The sequence below is a fragment of the Asterias rubens genome, chromosome 10, assembly GCF_902459465.1.
Source record: "Asterias rubens chromosome 10, eAstRub1.3, whole genome shotgun sequence".
In the NCBI taxonomy this organism is placed as follows: Eukaryota; Metazoa; Echinodermata; class Asteroidea; order Forcipulatida; family Asteriidae; genus Asterias; species Asterias rubens.
Genome location: NC_047071.1, coordinates 14,957,761 through 14,983,976, shown reverse-complemented (window position 1 = coordinate 14,983,976; position 26,216 = coordinate 14,957,761). Strand labels below are relative to the sequence as shown.

The following is a 26,216-nucleotide window of genomic DNA, read 5'->3' as shown; positions in this document are numbered from 1 at the left end:
CAAAACCAAACAGTGTCCACCCTACCTCAAAAAGGCTAGTAATAGCTGTAGTGGGAAAAATATTTCAGACTTGTGTGAAGATGTTGATGAGTTTGATTAAATTTCAAGTTTGTCTCTTTCCTAGCAGTTCGACTCAGTTAGAATGGCATCTGTCAATAGTTTCAATCTGGACCGATGACGGTGGGTCCAACTCCCAAAGTTGTATCGTCATGACTGGACCATTATTCATAGTCAGGGGACATCTGATGTGGGGGGGGGGGGGTGTATTTCAGGGGGTATGCTTGGGTCCCCTCCCATCTAACTTGGGACCTGTTGAAAACTTTTTCCAAAGTAAAAGGCATCTTTACTGTAAACCAAAAGCGTCTATTACCCAAAAATGGCAAAGTGGCAAATGTGGTAATACTACAGCTGTTTAACTTGCCTGCTTTCGTTTAGTTAACTAGAATTAATCTGAAGCAATTAGGCAACATACAATTCACCAGGCCATTTTGGCTTGGGGCTACTGGTCTTTTTTACTCAGAGATCATCCAAGCAGGAAATTAGTTAAATAGATTGATAGATAAATATAGATAGATGCAAATTGTATTATCCCAGTCTGTGAAAGTTTAAACTGCCCTTGTTTGAAACAGCACAGACAAGACAAACACATTGATATATTATTAAACCAGCTGACATATGAGACTGAACCAATTAAAGGAAGGAATAACAAATAAGTTAATAATTTTGTAAAGGTATTCAATACTGATACTTCATGAAACTCAAACTGAACTGATTCCCCCTTCAAGTCTGGCCCTTTTTTCACTATTACATGCAGAAAAGGGTTTTTTATTGAGATAAAGAAAACTCAACTGTAGCCTTATTCTGCCAAAAAAATAAAGGGCTGGAAAATATGGGTGTTAAGATGGAGAAGTCCAGTCGTAATGGTGTACAAAATAGAATTGCCAATTAAGCTTGTAGGTTTTAATGTGATTTTAATGTTGTTGTTAATGAAGCTTGGGGCTCATTTGCTTTGTATGCCTCAATGACCACACACGTAGACTACATGTAGCCTACACTTAGTGGTCTAGGGTATTTTTTTATTCCCCTGCATTGTAGTGGAAGGAAAACAGGAAATGGGGTTAATTTAGTGGAATTTCAAGAGCCCTTCTTTTCTTAAATGTCAATAATGTTCAAAATACAATGTGCATTTTATTGCAGATTTATTTCAAAACGGATTTATTCGTATTTTTCTAACATCCGTCATTTAATTTTTGTTTTTACAAAAGACCCCCCCCCCTCATTTGTATCAAAGCAGAAGCACCAGTTTCAGAGTGTCAATGGGACCAGTTTCAAGGTTAAAAAAAGATTGGCAATGAAAATTCTTGCTAAGCAGAAACTGTTATCCATCAAAAGTACCATTTACGTGCACTGCTTGTGACTAACTCTCTGCTTATGTTTGCTCAGTAGCCGATTTGCTAAACACCATTTCCTGCTAAACAGATTGGGTCCTGGCTTGTATCCTATTCTACTAGGCAGGATATCTTTTCTGATCCAATTTGTTTTTGCTTAACAGCTTTTCGAAACTGGGCTGCTGAGAAAATGTGCCCTGTTACTCTAAAGTGTCTGGATAACAAGCTGTTTGCGTCCTCTTGACCACCTTGGCTCAGGATCACCTGCCTCCACTGGCCTCAAACTCTAAATACATAATTTCCTTCTGAGGAAATCAGTAGAAATTTAAAGGGGGCTGTGTACCACTGTCAGCTACCCTAACAAGAATTCAGTTATTAAACCATGGAAGAAGTAATCCATTATGCTTGTCAAATAAACAAAGTCATTGGCGCTTTACTTTTTAAGCATTCAGTGTGTGAAATCTTGACAGTTGACAAGTTGGCACGATAGCAGCAACCCAACTCTAATATTAGGGACTTTTCGTTTTCGACGACGGATGGTTCTGCGACGGTAAAGATGACATTTGGCGTCATCTGCGCATGCGTCGGCTTTGAGGACGGTCGTCCCTCAATTTCTGCGACAGTACTTGGGATGAATCTTCGTTGTGCTGAAAACGACAACGTTAAGCTGAACAACCGTCGCAGAACCATCCGTCGTCGAAACGAAAAGTCCCTAATGGCCCATCAAATGAATACATACTGATGGTACTCTTAATCCATGCGCAGTCATGGTTTGATATTATTGTACATTAGAAAAGACACATGGGTCATTGCAGGGGCCGTGCGGCTAACATTACACCAGTGTCAGGCAAATTAGTTGAATATTTCAACCTTACCCAACATTCAAATTCAACTGAAATTGTTTAAATTTGTTATATGTTTGTCTGTATCCTCTAGTGGGGTGTGCTTAAGTGTGTTATAAATAACAATGGTGTCGGCTGTCTTGCATGTACATGTGTACATTGTAATTTTCTATTGGAGCACAGGGCACCAAGGCAATGACCAGGGGCAAATGAGGCAATTGTCCTCCATGAATTATCAGGCCTAAGATAACTTAGATAGTTTACTTGTTTTAAAGGTTGCTTATCAGTAAATGACACACTGTCAACTTTCCGTTCGTTGTGATGTTTCCTTGCTCTGTGATACAGCTAGAGAAAATGTGACAATGTTAGTCATTATATGGAACTTTATTTGTGAGACAATGAATCATCCATCATATGTAGACTAGACTGTGAACTCAAGAAATTCATACAAGTATTCTTCAAAACCGCGAGGTGTCTCGCTTATTGAGAATAAAAAAGTGGCTGATCTAAATCAAACAAAGGAAATCTAAAACACAATTCGTTTTGAAGGATTTGTGAAGGCTTAATTCATAATTAACAAGTTCATGGCTAAGGTCACCGCAAGTAACCTTCCATCTTCAAGTCCGTTCTTGTTTTAACAACCCCTTTAGTTTTAAACCCTACCACAGATTGTGACCTAAATTATATCTCTAGATCGTAGATTCATCTGACAATTGGAATGGTCAGTTTTATGATTAACTAATGGACTTCAGTATTAAGCCTCTGTTATCAGGAAAAAAAAGAAAAAAAAAAATCATCATTTTGATTTTTTATCTTCAAAGGCAAGAGAACCTTTTTCCCACCCAAGAAGTGTTCACTTATGTGAACCCTGGGCTGTTCACAGTGGACTGATATGGATGATGGACTTTGGCAAAATTTTATCAGGAAACTTTTTGTTTTATCCACAAAGGAAATGGTTACAAATTTCTAATTTTGGGTTTATTATGAATTATTTTATATGACGGCATGCGTTTTGTTTGTTTTTGGGTCTAAGTCATGGCATTTATTACCACATGAAGAAATCACAATTTTGCAACCCTTCTAAAAAATCAATACTTCTGCCCAAATGAAGAAGTCGTGTTTTTGGTAAATGTCACACATGTTAAAATAAATAAATGGGCTACAAACTTTTTATTAGTTTTGGTTTTACCCATATGTACACTGATTTTTGTTAGCACTGTATAATATACTCAGTACTTCTCTGGCTCTGTGAAAAAAAATCACAGACATTATTCGGTGTATACATGTATGGGTAAATCCAAAATTAATATTCTTAATCCCTGATGCATAATTCCATCTACATACTTCTTGTTTGAAGAATAACTAAACAAAAACCATAGGAATGGTTAAAGGCAGTGGACACTTGGTAATTACTCAAAATAATTATTAGCACAAAACCTTTCTTGGTAACGAGTAATGGGGAGAGGTTGGTAGTATAAAACATTGTGAGAAACGGCTCCCTCTGAAGTGCCATAGTTTTCGAGAAAGAAGTAATTTTCCACGAATTTGATTTCGAGACCTCAGATTTAGAACTTGAGGTCTCGAAATCAACCATCTAAACGCAGACAACTATGTGTGACATGGGTGTTTTTTTCTTTCATTATTATCTCACAAGTTCGAAGACCGATTGAGCTCCAATTTTCACAGGTTTGTTATTTTATGCATATGTTGAGATACACCAAGTGAGAAGGCTAGTTTTTGACAATTACCAATAGTGTCCAGTGCCTTTAACAAATCACATGGTCCTCTTATGATATCATTCCGATTGAAACATTTTGGTATTATTTATTACAATGTAAAAAAACTAGTATTCTCAGCTGCTTTTGTGCAGAACGGGGGTAAAATAGTAGTGCCTTGTTAATCAAAATGATTAAAAATTATGGCTCCTTGTACACGTTCTTTGTCAACAGAGGGCCTGCTTCTTAAGTCATCTGCAAATCAGTATATTGATCTAAACAAGTGTACAATAATTTGTGTGTTCGTGCACAGAAGCCTTATCAAACACTCTAGCATAAACCAAAGTTGAGCTCAAATTAATATTATTTTAAAATCAAAGGCAACATAAAAAAGAAAGAAAGTTATTACTTTTGAACCAAAGAATTTTTTGTTTCTTTTCGTGTTGTTATGTATGACTTAAAATCAGATAAACATGTTTCAACATTGTTGTTGTACTGATAGAGGAGGAAGCAGGGTGTGTTATAGGTGTGAACAGATTCCGTTCTATTTGGCCCTTAACACTGCTAGTTCTTGTTTTACTCAGCACACTGGCGTCCTCCAGCTAGCCCCACTCCCTTTTCTCTCTACCCAGTCTAATTTGTTGCAAAACAAACCTGCACAAAACGCATGAGTCAGGATGAGATGGCTGGACTCGGCTGGCAGGAAAGGCTCCATTAGCCTATAGGAAGATCAAGTCAAGGGGGTGCTGGGGCACAGACGTGGGGGTAGCTTCCTGGAGACCAGGCGAGTGGTTAAACTGCCCCAGTTGTGAGGAAATTCTCTCCACGTATGTCCTGTCGCTAGCTGGCAGAGAGGCCTTGCCTTGCACTGATGCCATGGTTTTTAAATTACAAGCGAATACTGAATAATATTAAGCTTTCTTGTTCATCTACAAAGAAGATTTTTTTGTGTCCTCTATAAAGAATTACAATATTCCCCGGAGATTCTTAAATCAAACAAAACGTCAACTTTTAAGTTGTTAATGTTTCCATAAAAATATTTCGCATATCATTTGCTGTACAATAAATCTAAAGCTGTTGTCTTTTAACAATATTTAATTTCCTCTTAAATTAATTTAGATGGAAAATTGCAGCTGTAATTCCACCTCGTACGTAAGAAGACTTGTGGTTTACTAATTGTGAGATCAATGCTAAAATGTACATGCATGGACTATTATCGCGATATCTGCTAATGAAACCAAGGGTGCCTCATAAGTGAACTTAATCACTGTAGCCTGCAAGCATGAGGAAGTCTGTAAACAAGGGTGCTTGCTTCAAGAACCAGAAAAACCTGGGTTAACCCCTGCTCTTCCATGATATTCTGTCCGAAGGACAAAGTAATTATGGTAAAAGTGTTTTTCCTCAAGGACGCAAGTGCCATGACTGGGATTTGAACCCAGACTATATAATCAGAAAAACACCGGAGCTTGAGTCTGGTGCTCTTCACCGCTGGCAATGACACACCCATGATAAAACATCCTTTTATTGGCTAATCTTGCTTTTTTTATATGAACTTAAAAGCCTTAAGGGTTTGTTAACCCCCCCCTCCAAAAAAAAAAGAGCTAACGAACATTTATACTTTTCTTTGTTTTTGACAATTAAATTGGCTTGCTTAAATGACATAGGAGCCACAGAGAAACTGGCATGTAATAAAATATATGTTTTGTTGGCAGCAAGTGAAACCAATGGTTATGAGACAAAATTATAACTTCATAGTTACAGTCTAACCTTTGTAATAAAGTCCTACAAATAAAAGATTTTCTCTTCATGTCTTTCAAATTGAAATATTTTGGTTAAAAAATAAGCCCAATGATTGAGACCACAGAGGAAGAATTTTCTAATTATAAAGGAGAGCATCCTTAATGGTTTTAGAAGAAACAAATTACTAATTTGTTTTTGTATGCATTGATGGAACGATGAAACACAATACAAGATGTGATGACATTTGAGATGGAATGGATTGACAAGACATTGAGACTGTATGAATTCTACAACTACAGCAACAAAGGCAATTAATTGCCTCCATGCCCAATGCCAATGTCTTTGTGCCCTTGAAATGCTTCAATCAAAAATATACAATTTCCTCATAGGGTTTATAGCTTGGCACCCTTGCCCTTTTCAAAAAAGTAGACGTTGACCAAAAGGGGTTATGCCATGTCCACTTTAAGGAACCTTCATTCCGAGTTGGAAAATTTGTTTTGCACTTGCTCATACACATACAGATGATTATTTAAAAGGAATTTCAGGCAAATCTGAGAGGTGGTTCATTCCAATTTTCAGAACATTGGTTGATTTTACACGGAATGACCCAATTGAAATTATGTATTCAAGAGAAAAGTCCCTGAGGAGTACAATATGAGAAGTCTGTGATGCTCAAAAAGAAACCTTATTTCTTATAATTGGGAACAGGGAGGAGGTGCTCTAGACATTTCGTTTGGCAATCTCAAGAAAAAACCCCATAAATTTTCAGACATAAGCCTTGGCATTCAATTGTTAAACCTGTAATCAACCTAAGGATTATTTGAGAAATTGTTGTTAGATAAAAAGGCTGTTGTCTTACTCTTTCTGCTAAATAAACATCCTTTTGGTTCTGTCATAAAAACTGTCTATTTCCCACCGGATTTATCATATCTTTTAATCCAACTGATTTCGTTTTAGGAGTTTTAATATATATAAAAAAATATACATGTGAACCAAATGTGTATTTAAACATCAACTGTTCCATGGCTGAGTAATCTTTGAAAAGAATCCCTTTCTTTTGCTTTTCCATCGCCAAAGCCACTGGGAAATCAAGAGTCTTTGTAGCAAGTTAAACCTTACAACCATTTTGTATTTAATCACTAAATGTTTCAACAATTTGTGCACTTATCAAATGAAAAAAGGGAAAGAAATGTGGGTAGACGTTGGCAGTTCAATTAATTATCAATATTTCTTGAAAAAGGAAACCCACTAGGGAGGTAGTAAGAACATTTTTTACCGCAGGAAAAAAGTTAGTCGTGGATGTATGATTAAAACTTGATCTGAAGTTACACAAAGGAGATGTCGTTTTGTAACTTCTTCTGAAGATAGATGCACTTTCTGTAAATTCTTTTGCAAGTAAACAGGTGTGTTTTCTATTGTGCAAAATCTGCTACTAAATGTTAGCTACAGACCAAGTTTTACTGTGTAAAAGATTGGAACATCGTTTTTGTTTTTGTTAATGTAATGCTGAATTATTTACAAAATATCAAGAAACACATTTACAATAAAATTCACTGAAATATTCAGTTGAATATGTTGTCTGCTTGTTGAAAAAGCAAGAAAAAGCAGTCAGTGTATTTCACAAGAATGTTGAATCAATCACTGTTAAGCGAGGTGACAGCGAGTTTCAACTGTATCTCTGGCCAGAGCGTTTGTGAACGGACATGACCCCTCAGAGAGTAGAGAAACGTTTTCAGATACAGATATTTTTTATTTTATTTCTATTCGAAGGGTATATTTCAGACAAAATATTTGTTCGTCCCTTTGTCATTATTATCTGCAACATTCATACATTTTGTACATTTTGTACATGATGAGCTTTGTAAACCATGATGTAACATGATGTAAGACTGTCATAAGGAAAACGTCTACTAAAAGAACATTCATATATTTGGAACAATTTATCCAATGTGATTTGTCGAGAGGAGATCACGTTGACATGTTTAAACATGCGTCATAAACACAGTTAAAGCTGATCAAATAATGACCTGACCTTATCGAGTCAAAAGAGGGTGCTATCAGATGATTGTGTGGAGTGCACCCATTTCATGGCAAAATAATATAAAAGGTCACATATTTGGCTCCTGTAAGATTGAAACTTGTGTGCAATAGTTTTAAACTTAGGCATGCAAGTTCGATATTCAACTCAGAGATGAGGTGAGGCCTTACTATCAGATCTGTACTAAACTTTTACAGGCTTTTTTTAACGGTAGGTATTTATAGGAATCAACAGTTTTAAACTAGTTGTTTAAACACGATGAGGCCTGCATGGTTCTTGATAATTCTGTCTCATGAGAGAAGTCTTATGCTGCCATAAGAAAAGTGTCCCAGTGCAGATAATTCTTTGATAGAAGCCAATAGTAATCAAAACTCCTGCCAAAACATTAACAGTTAAAAAAAATTTACAGTTGGAGTTAAATACTGTATCATTTTACAGGAATTCTACTCGATTTGAATACAGAGTATGCAAATACTCAAAGTCATAGTGCATACAGAGCTTGTGTTTCAAACAAGATTCAAAATGTTATTAAGAAGTCTTGCGGCACCAGCAAATATTTTTCTAAAAACCAGAGGCAATATAAACAAAACACCAAAAAGGTTTTAAAAAGAGTTTCACTTGTGGAACTGAAAATGGTTGAGAAAAAGAACAATGATATCTGGTGGAGAAAAAAGATTGTCAGACTAGTGTGGTCAGAACTTTTCTGACAACAAGCTTAAATCTCCCATAAAGTGCTAGTAATAGATCAGTAAATATTTCAAGCATGTCTGGTCCCGTAAATTTATGTTTATTTTACAGTAAACATCAGGATAAAGTAATTTGAAAAATTAGTAGCTATATACATCCTTTGCGAACATGTATTTACGAAATCAGTTTTTTTCCCAAGGATCCCTTAAGTATCTGCCTTTAAAAAAATCCTCAATTGACTCTTTCACCGTTCCATTACTCTAAATCTGCTATGAAAACATTCTGTGGATCTCAGCTCTTTGAATGTGCATCCCTGGGCATAAAATGCATGGCTAGATGTATCAACCCAACTGCCCTTGTGTCATTCACAGTACAAACAACATGCAGTTGTTTCAAATCCAAGAATGCCACTTTAGGCAAGACTGAAATGGCTCTGAGAAAATATCTCGAAGGTCTGATGGGCCGTTTTAATTTTTTTAGATGAAAGACTGGAGAGGGAGATGAAGGAACTAATTAGGGGATGACTTTAAAGGCACTGGACACTATTGGTAATTACTCAAAATAATTATCATTGGTGTTGAGCAATGGGGAGCTTTTGATAGAATAAAACATTGTGAAAAACAGCTCGGCCAATTTCTCATTCAAATATTAAAAGACTTCAGGCCTGAAGCCTTTTATTGGACATCTGAAAGCACACAATTTTGTCCAACAAGGGTGTTTTTTTTCCCGTTCATTATTCTCTTGCAACTTTCAACAACCAATTGAGCAAAAATTTTCACAGATTTGTTATTTTATACATGTTGGGATAAGTGAGAGTACTGGTCTTTGTATAATAATTACCAAAGGTGTGCAGTGCCTTTAAGCGTCATGTGTATTGGCTCAACATATGGGTAAGGTTTGTAATATGACGCTGGGGATGATGCTGTAGAGTATGGGGCCAAATAATTCTGACTACCATTATGGATAAGTGTACAGGCCTGATACTCTATGGAGGCAATGAAGGCGATTGCCTCCATGTCCCCTGGTCATTGCCTTGGTGCCCTTGAATAGCTCCATTACAAATTTGCAATTTCATCATAGGGTGCCCTTTACCAAGAAGGAAATGCCTTGGTGCCCTTGCCCTTTCAAAAACGAAGCATACAGGCCTGACTGAATGTTGGTTTTAAAGGTTGGCTCTTTAAGAGTTAAAAACAGTTCGGCCAATTTATATCAGAAATTTGATCAGGTGCTCAGAAACAAACTGATTATCAGATTTACCATGAAATTACTCTGCCATGTTGTCATTTAGCCTTTTGAGAAAGACTCTGGTAGGGACGAAGTCATGCCATCAACTTAATACCATTATGTCCTTTTGGTTGGTAAGCAGTTTGCAATAGTTTTATTTTCTCTCAAGTAACACTCAATACTTTTTGGTATATTGTGAAAGTCATGTGTGTAGTTGAACTTTCAGCTTACCAAGTTGGTCCCAACCATTGTTCTATGTGTGCACGATTCTGTTTCTTTACATATTTAAGTTTTACGTAGTTTATGGTTACGAAAATTATACAAGATTGTTGGGAAAGTGAAATTTAGACAGTCATGGTATAAATGAGATTAAAATAAATTTAACAAATCAACAAAGGGCCTTAGTTTTCCATGTTTACATGTATTCAGTTTTGCCGTACTGATGATCATGTTAGTTATCAAACATGAAATGGTCACACAAATTCTGGCCGTTTTGTGAAGAATTTTGTTTAAAAAGACTTTAGGAAGAAGATTTGATTGAATAATGACCGTCTTACAGAAGAACTAGTCCTATAAATTTTGATCGTAGGTCGTTCACATAAATAACGTAAATTCTCAGGGTACCCTCCTTACAGACACTAGACACTATTGGTAATTGTCAAAGACCAGTCTTCTCACTTGGTGTATCTCAACATATGCATAAAATAACAAACCTGTGAAAATTTGAACAAACCTGTGAAAAATTTAGCTCGAGTTGACCTCGAGATGCGAGATAACTATGAAAGAAAAAAGCACCCTTGTCACACATAGTTGTGTGCTTTCAGATGCTTGATTTCGAGACCTCAAATTCTAAACTTGAGGTCTCGAAATCTAATTCGTGGAAAATAACTTCTTTCTCAAAAATTATGTCACTTCAGAGGGAGCCGTTTCTCACAATGTTTTATACTACCAACCTCTCCCCACTACTCACTACCAAGATAGGTTTCATGCTGATTAATATTTTGAGTAATTACCAATAGTGTCCACTGCCTTTAAAGGCATTGGACACTTTCTGAACAGAACAAAAATTAAAAGTTCACAGATTTACAAATGACTTACAGGGTTTACAGAAGGTAATGGTGAAAGACTTCCCTTCAAATATTATTCCATGAAATGCTTTACTTTTTGATAAAACATTAAAACAATTATTGGTTCTCGTGGAAAAAACATTAAAAAATTGATAAAACATTAAAACAATTATTAGTTCTCGATATCGAGAATAACGAATTTGTTTTAAACACATGTCATGACATGGCGAAACGTGCGGAAACAAGGGTGGGTTTTCCCGTTATTTTCTCCCAACTCTGATGACTTCGTCTCGGTAAAATTATCAAGAACAAGGACTCGTTGGGATTAAACCACTAGTTGAAAACCTGTTCACCACACATTGATTCCCTTTGTATTATTAGATGGGTGCTATTTCAAGGCATTGTATATGTTGAATCATTTTTTGTATCTTTTACTTTAGCACGCTTAATGATAATTTTACAGGCAAATCTTTGAGTTGTGATTGTAAATGATGACTTCATGATGGAGTAGACAAGATGGTCGATTCCTTTTTCCTCTCCCTTTTTTCACAATACTTGCTGATGTCTACCTTTTGTATATAAAGTTTTGATACACCCAATAATTGATGGATATCAGCTGCATCATACATCTTCAGCAGACCTCAAAATGTAATTACTTTTCCGAAGTGAACACAATAATTGTAATAGCCTGGACAGTTATCATAAGAAAGAAACAAAAGTTGTCTTTCAACGCTAAAAGCTTAGAAATTTGTATCTGAGAATGACGCAATTCCCGGGAAGTAACTTCATCAGAGAGGAATCCCCGGGCACTTTAGTTTTCTGAAATCACCTTGACTTGTGATTACTGATAGAGGGGAGAGGTTTGGACTCGGGGACATTGTTGATCTTTTCCTTCTCTAACTAAGTAAGAATAATCACAATGGAGTGTGCAGTCTCTGACATGATAGGATCTGACGTATGTGTTTCGTTTTCATTGTCGCTATTGTCAGATTTATACATTTCTTTTTGTTCAGTCTGTGTATTGAATTCAGTCCTGTGAGTATTAGGGAGTTTCCCTGATTTGAGAAAATGATTATATCAACAAATTGTTATTAATACTTGAATGATCAATTTTTTTTTTTTGCCATTTTGTTGTTTGTTTCACAGATTCTTGATAGGAGATACCAGCACATGCACAAGATAGAGTGGAAGTCTTAAGGATTACTCCAGTCAAAAAGGTAAAACAGCTTTGATTTGCTGTGTGTGTTTGAGTGAGCATTGTACTTTCTAAAAAAGGACGGGCGTCTGTTGTTCACAGTTGCTGTATACCGTGCTGGGCTAAAGCAGGGCAAACATAATTCAATATTTCCTACAAATTACGCTGCGGCCGAGCCTCTTTTCCTGATTTGCTGACGTCACAGCATTCTCTGGGAAATCGTTGAGACACACTGTTTTGTGAGGTGGGGGAGAACCATTGATCCCTCTCTTCATTTTGGGGAGACTTCCGGATAAATTACGAAAACCTTGCCCTGGCTTGGGTTACATGGCCATTAAATCATCACCCATGCTCGGGGATTTGTACTGCGTAATGAAATTCCTATAGATCGGATAGAGAATTCCTCGACTGCTCCGCGGCCGGATAATCTTTCATGCTCTCCGGTTTGCACGTCCGGGAATCCGCCCCTGTGAAATCTCCAATTTGTACCCCGGGTTTGCTCATTCTGTAGGCAATTTGGCCAGGGGATCATTGGTGGATTGTCATCGTACAGCTGTAGCCCCCTTTGCCGGAACGTGATAGCACGGATTGAAGACGGAAATTTAGTTATTGCACCCTTTTTATGCTGATAAAAGGCAAAGCAAATACTTAGAAAAGGTCACAAGCAATTGCAGCACATGTTTGAAGAATTTGCCATGTATAAAGCTTTTGAGTGTCTTACTTACTGTACATATTGGACGTGGTTCAGAGTTATCTCTGAATGCAGCTTTTGTTGAGGCACATCTGAAATGTCAAAATTTGCTCAGCATTTACCAATTCTTATCGGCCCATGTGTGGTTCCTGGTAAACCATAGACATGCCATGGGAATTACAACTTTACTTCATTGGAGTTTTGTCGTTCACTGCTACAACAAGATACCAGCAACAAGGGCACTGAACAGTGCAATTGAACTTTCAAAATGGACTATCTGTATATTTAGATACTACAATTGAGGTATGTTCAGCGTTTGTTCATAATTTACTAAAGCGTATTTAACCTAGGGTAGAAAATGTGCAAAAGTTTAACTTCCTCCTCGTTCAGTGTGGTATTTCTGGCCACATGCGTAGATGCAGATTGGGGGCTTCTTGGCTGGGGCATGACCCTGTACTCAGAGGAGATGTATTTTACTTGGAAATGCACTCTCGCGCTGCCATTAGCGGTGCCTAGACCGCGGGAATCACCGCACGCACAATTTGCTCGCTTCCCCTGACCAGAACGCGTTGGAGAAGCCTCCCCCCTCGTTGAACGGCTCGAGTCGAGAGACTTTGCGTGCAGATAAATATTGCACCACTGCGTCACAAACCATTACAGATGCAAGTCACCTGCTGGCAGTGTCCGAGTAGACATCAAACATCCGTGTCTGAAAAGAGACTGGCGACTGATTTTTATCCACTGTAAAGATCAGGGTTCACTTATCGGAAATTGTTTTGTTTTTAACAAAACAATAATAACAACATCACAAACCATCAGTTTGCAACACATAAAAATAATGAAGTCAAATACAAACAATTGCTTCAAAAATTGTCTGCTCAACAAATTTTTATCTTTTCAAAATGTTTTTGAAATTCTTCATAGAGTATTAAGAAGGTTAGTCTTTGCAAATTGATTGCCAACCAAAAGGACTTTTTATAAAATGCAAACATGGATATTGGCTCCTATGTTTGGACCCCAGCAGAGTCTTTCTCAATTATTAGGATATTCTTCAACAAAAAATGTACAAGTTTGGTTTTGTTCACTTAGTCATCCATGCCTAAGTGAACTTAGGTACTGGTACATAAGTTATTGAACTAATAATAATAAGAAGAAACAGACTACTTATGCGCTGTTATTCATCACAAGTGATGCTCATGTCGCAAGGAAGAAAACATGTAATGAACTCAGCCCACAGTTGGGGAATGAGAGGGGTTATGGTTATCTTAAATCCTGTACTGAATATGGTACTAATATTATGCATTATAGTTTGACCTATTTGGAAACAAATTATTGATTCAAAGTATATGGAGCAGTGTTCTGTCTCATTTTGAGAGCAGGGAATTCTTCAAATAACAGGTCTCCAAGTATAGTTAAAACTTGCACCTTTGCACGAAATGCACCAGTAGGTTCGGTTCATGTATGCATAGTGCAGAAAATCCATAGCCATAAGCAGTAGAGCTGACAATGTTCAAATATTTGTACTCTGCAAAGTGCATTGAAAAATTCTTTGAAATTTTGTGGCTACACAGAAGTCATGCACATGATAAAATTAGGGGATCTGACCACTAATAAATCACAGTGGTGTTATAGTATTTAAATATTCAAGTTTTAATTTTTAAATCGGATACTTCCACATCCAATGGAGAGCACAAATTTTGGTTTCCTGAATGTAGAGAGGAATGTGGTTCACATTTTTACTGGATTTTTTTTCAAAGGCTGCTTGGATGATTTATGTTCTTTAACATTGCCAGGATTGGAATGAATGAACAATACATATCGGAGCACATCTTTAAAGGCACTGAACACTATTGGTGATATTGATGATTGATTACTCAAAATAACTGTTAGCATTTAATAACTTACCCTAACCAGCAATGGGAAGCTGTCAATAGTATAGAACATTGTGATAAATGGTGCCCTCTGAAGTAACATGTTTTGAGAAAGAGGTAATTTCTCACTCAAATATTAGAAGACTTGAGGCCTGACGCCTTTTATTAGGCATCTGAAAGGATAATTTGTGCAACAAGGGTGTTTTTCTTACATTATTCTCTTGCAACTTCGATGACCAATTGAGTAAAAGTTTTCACTGATTTTTCTATTTTATGCTTATAAATGTTGGGATACACTAAGGTGCACTAAGTGAGAATACTTGTCTTTATCTATTACCAATGGTGTAGTGCAATGGTGTAGTGCATTGGAATAAATGACAATCAGTATTGGAGAACAGAGTACATCTTTAAGAAACAAGCAAGTAGGGAGCATTGTGCAAGTGATGGAAAGTACAAGCACCTAGGGGCTGTAACCTCCCATGGATGTGGGCAGTGGTTATACATGTATAACCACTGCCCACATGTATGTATAAGGCCAATTAAACCAGGACAATCAGCCTGGTTCTTTGTTTTTCCAAGCACAAGTAATTGGCCATATCAGTTAACTGTGAACTGTTATTCGCCTGCTGTGCAGTTCTATTTGTTTAATATCTGATTAGGTGTGTAAGCCTGACTGCCCATTGGCCTCAAGCCCCTTTGGAAAAGTAACTGTCCACTGTTGTAGTGTAATTTAGGATTAGGCTGTGGCAGGGAGGGTAAGCCTTTGTATAAATTGGATTAGGGGTTGGTTGACTGAGAATGGCAAAAGCTCAGGTACAAAACCTTGTATACTGTGAAACTGCTCACTGCTGTAAAAAAAAAAAAATTGTGTGTACACTGTACATGTAATTTGGTTAGCTAACATAAACGTGCGCGTAAAGACTGCTATAAGTAAATAGGTTATAGAATGTTGATTAAAAGAGAAGCATTCAATACCCTCATTAGTACTGTTTTTTGTTCAAAGTCCTATAATTATTATTAAAAACACTGAACTGATATAAAATGTGTGCGTCCAAACTCCAAGAATGTAGTTTAGTACTGTTTGTTTATCCTTTTATAACAAACAAATACTACTAATAATAATGAACAATTTTAATGACAGTCTCATTTTTGACACTAGCCAATGTTGTTCTGGTACTTTTAAGAAAGTTTTGGAATTCTGAAAATGGTAATTCTTTGAAGAATCACTTTGTTGCTTTGGATGCAGTTTTATAAACATATTTTTGTTATGATGACTTTCTGCATAAAATTTAATGAGTACCAGTCAATCTTCCTTGAGACCAAGATCTTAGATCATTTACCTTGTAGACATTCTAGGAACTCATTAAACATGGTAGTAAAAACATCTCATGGTTAGGCCTAAGGAAAGAATATTCGTTCAAACCATGGTGGCGGTTATATTTTTCAAAAAGTCATGGGTGCATTTCCAGTTGCGCAAATGTTTGTGATACTGTTTTATAAAATGTGCGACATGCTAGTTAAAGACACGAAAACGTAGTTATAACATGAATGCGCGTTTGCTGCAGTATCATCTTTTAGTATCATCTTTGAAGTATGAAAATGCATCAAATATATATTAAGTTGCACTTTTTGTTGTTGGCCGTGTCAAATTTGTAAACAGGACAAACCACAGAAACTCATTGAGAGTTTTCATTTGACTCAGAGTTTTGGCAAAAGTAATTATGTTTACCTAGCTTGCTTGGGAAGGGCAAGGAACATCTTTTAAATTAAATTCATGTAAATTCATTCAAAGGTGAAAAACTACATTAAATTATTAAAATTAGTTAACTGGTACAAGTGTGACATAACAATTATTAATTTATGTCATTCTGTAACAGCAACTGAATGGAAATTATATTCAACTAATTTTTGTAACCCAAAAACTTCTATTGAAAAATTCTCAGATATGAAATATATACAGTATACAAATAAAACTCAATATTACTAACCAGTCAGCACAATAAAGGAACTACTTGTGATTTTTGTGGTTACCTTATAATTATAGTCATTGCTTCATTAAACTGATGAGTTGAAGGAATTGATGATATGGAAAGTAAATCAAGGTTTTGTTTGAATTATTGAAGGGTTAACCTTTCGATAGGTTTTCCCACTTTGAGAAATAAAACTTGAAAAATTAGCATTTTGAGCCGAGATTTTTAAAGGATAGTTGTTTACTTTACATCTTGATTTTAAAATGGGAGTATGCAAATTTTGGCTTCATGCAACGGTTGCTATTTAATGCATTGCAAGCCCTTGTTTTAAATAAATGAACTTGCACAAACTCTCTGACAAAATAGGAATAACAGGTTTGAGCATTTTCACTAAAAAAAACAGGACCAAAATTTCAGGCCTGGACTTTCATCTTGAATAAGGAAGGCCGTTTTTCATTTTGCAAAGGGAATTTTTTCCCAGATATTTTATTGAAAATTGTTGAAGTGGCACCATGGCCAAAACCAGGGCATCAGAGGCCATTGCCTCCATGACCTTGTCTAGACCCGAAGTTTAATGAGATTAAGTTTGACGGTGAATTTATTGAAATCTAGAGGATGGGAATGAATTGACTCGTCCAAAAAACCACTAATAAAAAGTAATATATTAATATCCCTCCTATTAATCATACTTGTAACAAACCTTGCTCTATTGTTTATCAGATAGTGTAAAGCCAAAGAAGTGCAAAGAAATCCTCCGTTCTCTCGTCAAGACAATTTGGTTTTAGTTTCCCCTCTTTCTTCTGGAGGTTTTGTTCACTCGCTAGTTTAATTGGAAATCCATAACCCCAGAGGGCAGTAACTGTATAGCGTTGCCGGGTGAATTCATACTATGATGTTAACCTCCCACAACGGTCATTATGTTAGAACTTCAAAAACTTGTGCACAATTAATTGACTCATTGGTGTATTTTACTGTTTTTTTTCCCTTCCTGTCCAACCCACCATTTCCTCTCAGAATCAACACATTTTTTTAATTTTAAGGAACGTTACAGAATTTGGTAAGAAAAAAATTTGTCGAAGATCACAGATACATATGATGATAGTAGAAAACATCCCTGTCTGAAATGTCATATTTGATGAGAAATAAAAATATATAATTTCCCGTTTGGAGTTTACCGCTCTGCAGTGAGAGATTTATTAATTTAGTATTTGGTTTTTCACTATTTTCATTGGGGGTGGGGGAGTTGTGAACATGATTACATTACTCTGCTTTAGTTGAAATTGCCTGGTCATCCAGTATACTTTTTCTTGAAAATTACAGCATTTCAGATAGATTTCAGAGTGATAAAAAAACTTGGGCTAGTGGCACATAACACAGTTTAGTAAGTAAGCTTTTGTATTAAAAAAAACAGCAACTTTGTAGTCCATTGTCAATCCTACATGAAGGACTTTTCCATTTAGTGGACCCCCTGGACCTATTTTCATAGTTTGTCTAAGTACAAAAAAGAGTATACGCAAAGCAAGTGTGTGGTAAAAAAGAAAATGCCATGTCGAATTTACCATTTGCAACTGTGGCCTGTGTTCGCGTAGCAGAAAATTGTTTTGCATTGTTGTCTGTTTAAGCAGCTGTATAAAATTTGGCCTGGATCCTCCATATGTAAGTTATTGCAACTCTCTTTTTGAGCCATGGAGTTTCAGGTGTAATGTTAGTTAAAGTAAAAACTACAAAGAGATATTGTCATGTATGTATACAGGTGTTTGGTTTTTAGTTCTCAGTGGAATTCTCTCCTTTTATAATTTGTCTCAACTTTTCTATAGTTTGAAATATCTGCGGGGGAAAGTTTATTTTTGCGGGACTAATTGCCGTAGCTTTCATGCTGGGTTTTACTGATATCATATGCCTGCGGTCGGGGTCGGAGGCCTACCCCTGCTGGGGTCCGATCGGTAACCTCCACCTGGGAAACTCCCTGGTTGTTCCATCAGCACCGGGGCCTGCTCTGACTGGGCTGCTAAAGGGAACATCGCCATGGGAGAAATGAAACTCTTTCTTTTATATGTTCATATCCTGTGGTTTGGGAACCCGACGTTAAGGGAATACCGATCCGGTTACTCAATTGTGACTCTGAATATTCATATGTGGTATCCTCTTTTTGGGGGATGTTCTCTTTCTCATGGTTTGGGGGTTGGAAATGCCATCATTTTCAACATGCCTCTCATTTGGATGCTGGTTTCAGAACCTTTTATAAGCAGTGACGCTTGTCCAAAATGAAGACTCAATATTTCAAAAAGATTTTAGTAGACTTGCGATTTTTTTAATTTTTCTTGATTTTGCATCACCGGAGGACAAGCAAGATGGAACTTTTTGTTTTTGAAGCAAGCGCCATGAGCACTTTTGTGGATACGAGGGATATGACAGACGTAATTATTGTTGTTACTTTTGAGTGTTTAATTACATGGTGTTGAGGACTCCTTGGCATCGTTCTGACATTCCTAGTCATTGGGACTACCTCAGTCAGTGATCACCCTTTCAATACAAGGGAAGCATACAACTTCAAGTTCAAGCAGCTATCGAGTGCAGATGGCCTTAACTTGTTCAGTGACTGGCCAGCAGGACCAGTTAACTTTTCATTTCACTGGTCTGGAAGCTCTTTGCTGTTGTCCGTATTTCATATTCAATAGGGATACTCTTTAACACTGAACTAGCCACCCTCACCACTTGGAATATGTGACTGGTCCTAGCATTTTTTGGCTACTGGACTGTTGTTAAGGGAGAACACTGACTATCAGCTCAGCCCAGATGCTCATTTGCTCTCTGTACACCTGGGCGAAGGGAAGCATTTAGTAATTGCTAATGGACTTGCTCAAGGCACAATGATTCATTCTTGTGACTTGATCATCTGATCATGAGCACCTGACCACTTGACCAGCCACATGACTCCACTCATCACTAGACGACCTCCCTGAAGTTGAGAGTTTCTAACATCTTTGACAACTTATATAAATATGAACTCAATGATAAGTCCCAGGCCCTCCCCCCAAAAATAAGTTCCAAAAACTTCCCTATAAGGCAGGCAATAATTTGTAATATTAGATATTGATCCGGGTGGGTTGGGCTTGATCTAAAAATAACACATGGAAGATAGATAGAAAGAAGACCTCCCTTGGTTTTTTGATATAAATATGGATATAAATTGGGACTTGATGATAACTCCAAGGCCCTCCCCCAAAAAGAAGATGAAAAAACTTCCCAATAAGGCAATGATTTTAATTTTTGATATGAATCCGGGTGGGTTGGGCCTTAATCTAAAAATAACACCTGGGAGATAGAAAGAAGACCTCCGTGGGTTTATCGATAAGGTAACTATTTTTAGGTACAGTAGAGTCCCTCCCACTTTTGTCGTCCGACTGATAATAAAAATGTTATCTTCTAAAAAAAAAATTATATATCTAGGGAAAATTCTGGTGTTAGTTAAGGGTCCATGGTACAGATTTGTGATTGTAGACTGGCTTACAACTCGTTAACATGTGGCAATGCTATACAATAGTGTATGGTCCAAGTCCACATTGTGTTCCATATCATTAGGCAAGTTGTGTTTTCGATTGTTCCATTTCAAAGAGGGGCAGTTGTAGTGGGAGATAAAGCTGGAGTCATGACCATTTTATATTGTAGTCCCCAGGCCAGTACACATGTGATTTAAAATTAACTGTTGTGACGTGTACATGAACATGTAATTTGTCACGGTGTGTCACACACATCTTTTCATATTTTGGTTACCCTTTTGACGTATTCATCTCCAAGTCAAAAGATCAAGGCTCCATCCTCACCCTGTTGACATTTACGGCGTCCCCTCCCGAGATGAATAGTACAGCCTCATGTATAATTCATGATGTCGTCGTCCCAGTGTTTGACATCATCACTGTGTGGTGAGAGAGTTTAGCACACAGGATTAAACTGTACACACCAAGCGAAGTATACACACACACAGTAGTAGTAGTAGGGCTATGACAGTGTGCATGTATGATACAGGTACTCAATGCATTAAACACGCAGTATCAGGAACTCCGTACCAATCACACTTCTATCTACAGACAGCACTCTTCCAATCTGAGACCGATACTGTTGGTTTTTGAGGACTCGTCACAGCCCCACAGATATTGACAGCAATCGACATCCTTTGAGAGAGAGGTGATCTGGCCGTTCGTCGCCTTCCTTCGATAACCTGCTGCAACCGCTTGGAGTTAAATATATTTTTAGCAGAGCAGCTTATTTCTGTACATGTAGCTATAGATGTGTACGATGAACCATTGACTGACACACACACTGGGTGATGTGAACAAGTGTACTACTGCATGCAGCTGGGATAGGACAGCCATTTTGAAAGGTCAGTTCTTTGCTGGAGTTTAACTGAAGTACAAGTGTTTGTACAAGACCTGTAAAATTTATTGCTATAAAAGTAACGGTCAATTTTTTAGATAAACTTTGGTAGCACAATTTATGTTCACCTAGGTAGGTGTTTAGTGTAATATTACTGAGTACACACAAACTTAATCTCAGTCACAATGTCATGTGATTCTGAAATAGAAGTGTACACAACAAGACAGCTTGTGTGTGTACACTAAGTTTCATGAACACGAACTTCTACCCCTACTTCCATGCATACATGTACATGTACTTGCACGGCTCTACAGTTTAGTGACAGTTTGCTCAATGTTGCTACTGTTATTCTGTTTCTTGTGTTGAGTATTTTGAAGAAGTGTACAACAATGCAGGCAGCATGTTGTGTTCTCTGTGCATTCTCATCTGATTTATTCCAGGAAATGGAGCACCTGATATTTAGTTCAGTGTGTCTTTTCCTGTAAACAACTTTGGAAATGCAATTTAGAAATCTTAGGGTCAGTCTGTATGCCCGAGTATCGACTTGTACGCGAGAACTAGTAAAACATTTCCTAGAGTTTATTACAAAAACTTGCCATCAAGTGCTGTACTTATTATTGTCTACATGGGTATGGCCTGTCTGGTACACACTATACATAATGTAAAACGGCTATTAAAGTCGGCGATAACGATCCCCAGAGAAATGTGTTTTAAATTGAAGTACTGTGTTATTTTTGAACTTTAAAACTCTAGTCGGACTTTACATATACATGAACATGTAAATGTTAATAGAAAACACTTGTGACATGATAAAAAGTCACAACCTTTTGAGAGTGCCTGAACAGTAGTAACCTTTTGGCAACTTAGTCACTTTTGTTCATGTTCAATGTACTGGCTTAAGGGTACAGAGTGTGTGTACGTATAATACATGTTTTTTCTATGCGGCAATGTTTTTGCCACAGTTCCTGAAGGAAGTGACCCTGTGCAGTTTTTTGCTATTCAGTGCCAGACAAGCCGGAGGGACTCTGATTTCCCTGAATCCACAGGTCATGGCCCCTGACTCCTTTCTGGATGGAGTAGATAACTGGGTATCATATGCAAAGCAGAAGGAAGCCTGTGAAAGACTCCTGTCTAATGACTTACATTGTCCCACTTCTTACCTTGGCCCACTTTGAGAGCTGCCTTTAAGCAGTCAGTATTGCTTTTAAAGCAGTTTTTGGCTAAGCAATAATGAGCAACGTAACATTTGCAAATGGTACATAAAACATGATTGTTCTGCTGATAAACTTTTTCTGGTAAAAACAATTGTTTTGCACTTCTTACGCAAATTTTTCTGGGCCTAATGTCATAGAGCTGCTTTTAAAGCACAACAAGTAGGTAAGCACAACTTAATGTTGCTTAGTAGGAATAAGGTTACCGGCCAAAATACCATTTCATGTGTAACATTTGTGACTGTTTTCCTGCTCATTGTGACTAGTTTCATTACCTGTGTTCAAGGTAATGCACAATGTTGCTTTCATGTGAAACGGAAAACTTGTTACATGTTGAATTTTAAGGGCAACAAATAATATTGGAGTGTATTAATTCAATCTTCCTGTTCTCAAAACTGCAGGACTATTTAAAACAATCCATGTAACTGTGATTTGGGATTTGGTATCCATCTTAATTCTGCTCTTTTGTCAAATGTGGAATAATTTTTGTTTGTTGTACCGCAAATATTTTTGATATTAAAAAAAGCAATGCTGGATGGCCACTACCCATTTAAAAATTTGCTTTTTATTATCAACCACAAACCTATGCATTCTGATTTGATGGTGGTGCAAATAGGTCTAATGGTCGCAGTCCATATTTCTTATGTGTAATGAATAGAACTTCAAAAGGGGTTTTCCTTTCCATCAGGAAGTTAGCAAACAGTGTATTCGGTAAAACAGCTCTGAAATTTGGCAAAATAAATGTTAAAAGACCAGTATCGCAAAACAGGATAAACACAGTCATATTTCTTATTAAAGTTTTTCTCGTCTAAGCCAGCAAGCCACACAAAAATCGAGCTTTATCTTTCAGTTGTCTTCCCTGGTTGATCACTATTCAATTCATAGGATACTTGACGTTATATTTTAGAATCTCTGGAGAGAATGCAGTAGTGGAAGATTGTTCCGCACTGAGTATTCTGGAAGTAATTCGTTAGCTAATTGAATAATTAGTTTCCACTGAAACGCGTTTAGCAAACTGTTGTTGCTGTTCAAAGGGAGACTGGTTAAGAGAAAGAGAAATCAAGAGGTTACTATCAAACAGGGTTAGAATACGGGTAACTTACAATATAGTGCGCCCTCTACAGTTCAAAATGGACAGGCCTGTTCTCCAAAAAGTGGTGGACTAAAAACAATCACACTTGCAACTCACATCACATGGCAGTTTGTTGGGACTTGTTAATGGTTGGCATGAATGTGAAAACACTCGCCAACCTCGAAAAAAATACTATCTTTTGCTGTAAACATGGTAAACATGAATGAATTTACAATCTCGGTTCACGCAGTGGGTGCTGCATAACGAGTAGAACTTGTGACCTTTTCCAATGATGCTATGTGAAGACGGCCTCTTTAAAGCAAAATTTACAGGGGCAACTTTATTGCGAATATCGTCCGTTGTGAATCATGCCTGAGCTACTCTATGGAGCATTTCTTGTCAAACTTGTCATGGGTTTTCTGACCATGTTTTGTTTTTGTTTCAAATAAGTAACTGATAATGTAATGCTGATCTATGAATGAAATTCTTGGACCTTTCAAGCCATTCATGTTCTTTAGCTTGAAGTATGTATGTATCATGGTACTTCTTGAGTGTACTTCAGATGGGGAAAATGTCAAGCCCTTCACTGTCCTTCTGTTGCTACACCTGAACTTTTGTGCTTTAAATGAACACGTTGCCTTGGATCGGACGAGTTGGTCTATAAAAAGCATTTGTAACCGTTTGTTATAAAATGCATATGGTTGGAAAGACGTTTTAAAAGTAGAATACAATGATCCAATATTTGCCTCGAAATTGCGTGGATTTCCTTTTACTTTGCAAACTAACACGGTCGGTCATTTATGGGAGTCAAAAATTTGACTCTCATAAATGGCCGACCGTGTTTGTCGACGAGGTAAGAGGAAAACCACGCAATTTTAAGTGATACTCGTGTGGATCATTATATTCTACTTTTAAAATATCTTTCTAATCATATATGCATTTTATAACAAACGGTTACAAACGCTTTTCAAAGACCAACTTGACCGATCCAAAGGCAACGTGCTCCTTTAACCAGGTGCAATTACTCATGCATGGCAAGGCTTTCTCTATGTTTGTGTGTGAGTGGGTTTGTTATCAACAAAGAGCAAGGACTCTCAGGTATAAAGAACTTGACCAGCTTTTGGTTCTAAATGCAGTAGTCTGTCTGCCAAGGGCTCCCACAGGGTGGGATGGTATTTCAAGGGGAAATCATTCAGGTATTTTTGTGTTGTGGAGAATGCATGACAAATTTTCATTTCATTGTAAAAACAATATGGCAATTTTTGTTTTCATCTTGAGAGGCCACTGGTGACGGTGTGGTATGGGTAACTACTGACAAATCGAGGGAAAACTGCCCTATGAAACTCAAGTACCAATTTAAACTGCCAATACATATTGTCACAGAGTTCACTTGTACTTCTTATGGTTGTGAAATTCCCCTTACAGTGGCGTCTAAAAACTTGGTGTACTTGAACAGACCTAAATTGCGTATCAAAATCCATGGACTAATGAAAGGAAACTTGCGTACTGGATTATGTAACACTATATTATTATCAATAACAAAAAATGTCAGTGTATCAAGTCGCAGACATCATTCAGAAAAGCAGAATTCTGATATGTGGTCACTGTAACATAAGTAACCATTGGAATTGCCCTTTGGGTATTTTATAGATGAGTATTGTGGTTTTTAGCTGGGTTCATTTACAAAGTTCATCTGTGTTACGGGGAACCAGAATGCCCTGACGATAAGACGTGGGAAAGTCACAAGAAAGAGGTGTTGTCCCCCCCCCCCAGCCCTTCTCGATTTCTTGCATGCTGAAGACCCACTACGGTACTGTTAAGCACAATGCTTGGGATGTAATGCAGGTTTTCGTACTCCATGGGCGTGTTCCGCATTGAAATTATCCATTCACACAGAGGTGACTTTACTGAATGGAACATACCACTGGAGGAGGGCATGCTGGGGCACAACTGGATCCCGTATGTAGACATTAATCCTAGTCCTCTTGTCTATTTGCCTAGAAACTGTGAATAAAGCCGTGTGTGCACTGGATTATTATTTTGGGTAACTTAACCATTATGCTGGGTAACATTCTGACGGGTTAACTTCCCCATCGTCCGCACTTGGATTTATTTGACTCGGGTAAACTTACCGAGACGATGGGTAAACTAACCGAGCTGGCCCACGGCGTAACATTGACAAAACATGTCAGCTTCTTGGGAGATTTAACCGAGTCGTCGCTTCGGCATTGGACTTTCTGGCTCGGTTAAACTACCCATTCGAGTCGGGTAAGTTACCTGGGAGGAAAACTTTGTGAGCTGTTCGCATTGGACAATGGGTAAACTACCCATTGGCTCGGTTAGTTTACCCAAATTAAGTCCAATGCGAACAGGGGTTAAGACTCCATCAAAATTCTTTGGTATTCATACTTTTTTCAATTGTATCATGCACCTACCTGTGCAGACAAGGTTAAGGCCAACTGCGTGCATGTAAAATAGGGCGAACATTATTTTCAATTTTAAGGAAAAACTTACAGCTTAGCCATAATTATCCCAAATCAGTCATGTTTTGGTGTATTTTGGCACGCATGGGGCAGACAGGGAGGGCTTACTCAGGCCTGGTCCGCTCTTGTAAGGGCAAGGCAGTTTTTGCTTAAGGGCATTTCTACTTTGGTGAATTGAAATTTGTACTAAACACTTCAAGGGGCACCAAGGCCAATTACCTCTGTAAAAGTACTTTGACAGCATATAGATTCTATAATAATAAGGTTTATAAATAATATAATCAATGTTTCCGAAAGCAATCGTAAGAAATTCAGTGGGATTTGGTTTTTTGTTGCCCATGAAATTCCTCCGTCATAGCTTGCAAAATTAATCTGATTTTGATCATGATATAATCTCGCCTGTCAAGCACTTCCTGCAATATTCAACAAGTTGTTTGGGCTTATAAATATCCATGTCTCAGATTAATTGTCACGCTCACACAAACCCGTGGGTGAAATGCTGTCAATTTCTCATATATCATAATTTATTTTGAAGAAAGAAATTTAATAAAATCATCATCATTTACTTTGTGAAGTTCCTCCACAAATACGCAACATGGGAAAATGTTTTGTTGTATTTCTGACACGATTGACATTCAGGAAATGGAA

The 26,216-nt window shown here is 37.3% G+C and overlaps 1 protein-coding gene across 4 annotated transcripts in view; it reads left to right on the top strand.

The window, feature by feature from the left end:
* Positions 1 to 26,216, top strand: part of LOC117295354 (myocyte-specific enhancer factor 2C-like) — a 93,134-nt gene that overhangs the window by 29,955 nt on the left and 36,963 nt on the right. For 3 of the 4 annotated variants that reach the window (XM_033777953.1, XM_033777955.1, XM_033777951.1), the window contains exon 3: positions 11,848 to 11,918. The gene's annotated coding sequence lies outside the window, so the exon portion shown is untranslated. Of the gene's footprint in view, positions 1 to 11,847; positions 11,919 to 20,516; positions 20,810 to 26,216 lie in introns of all 4 variants that reach the window. The other variant, XM_033777952.1, reaches the window with a different exon arrangement.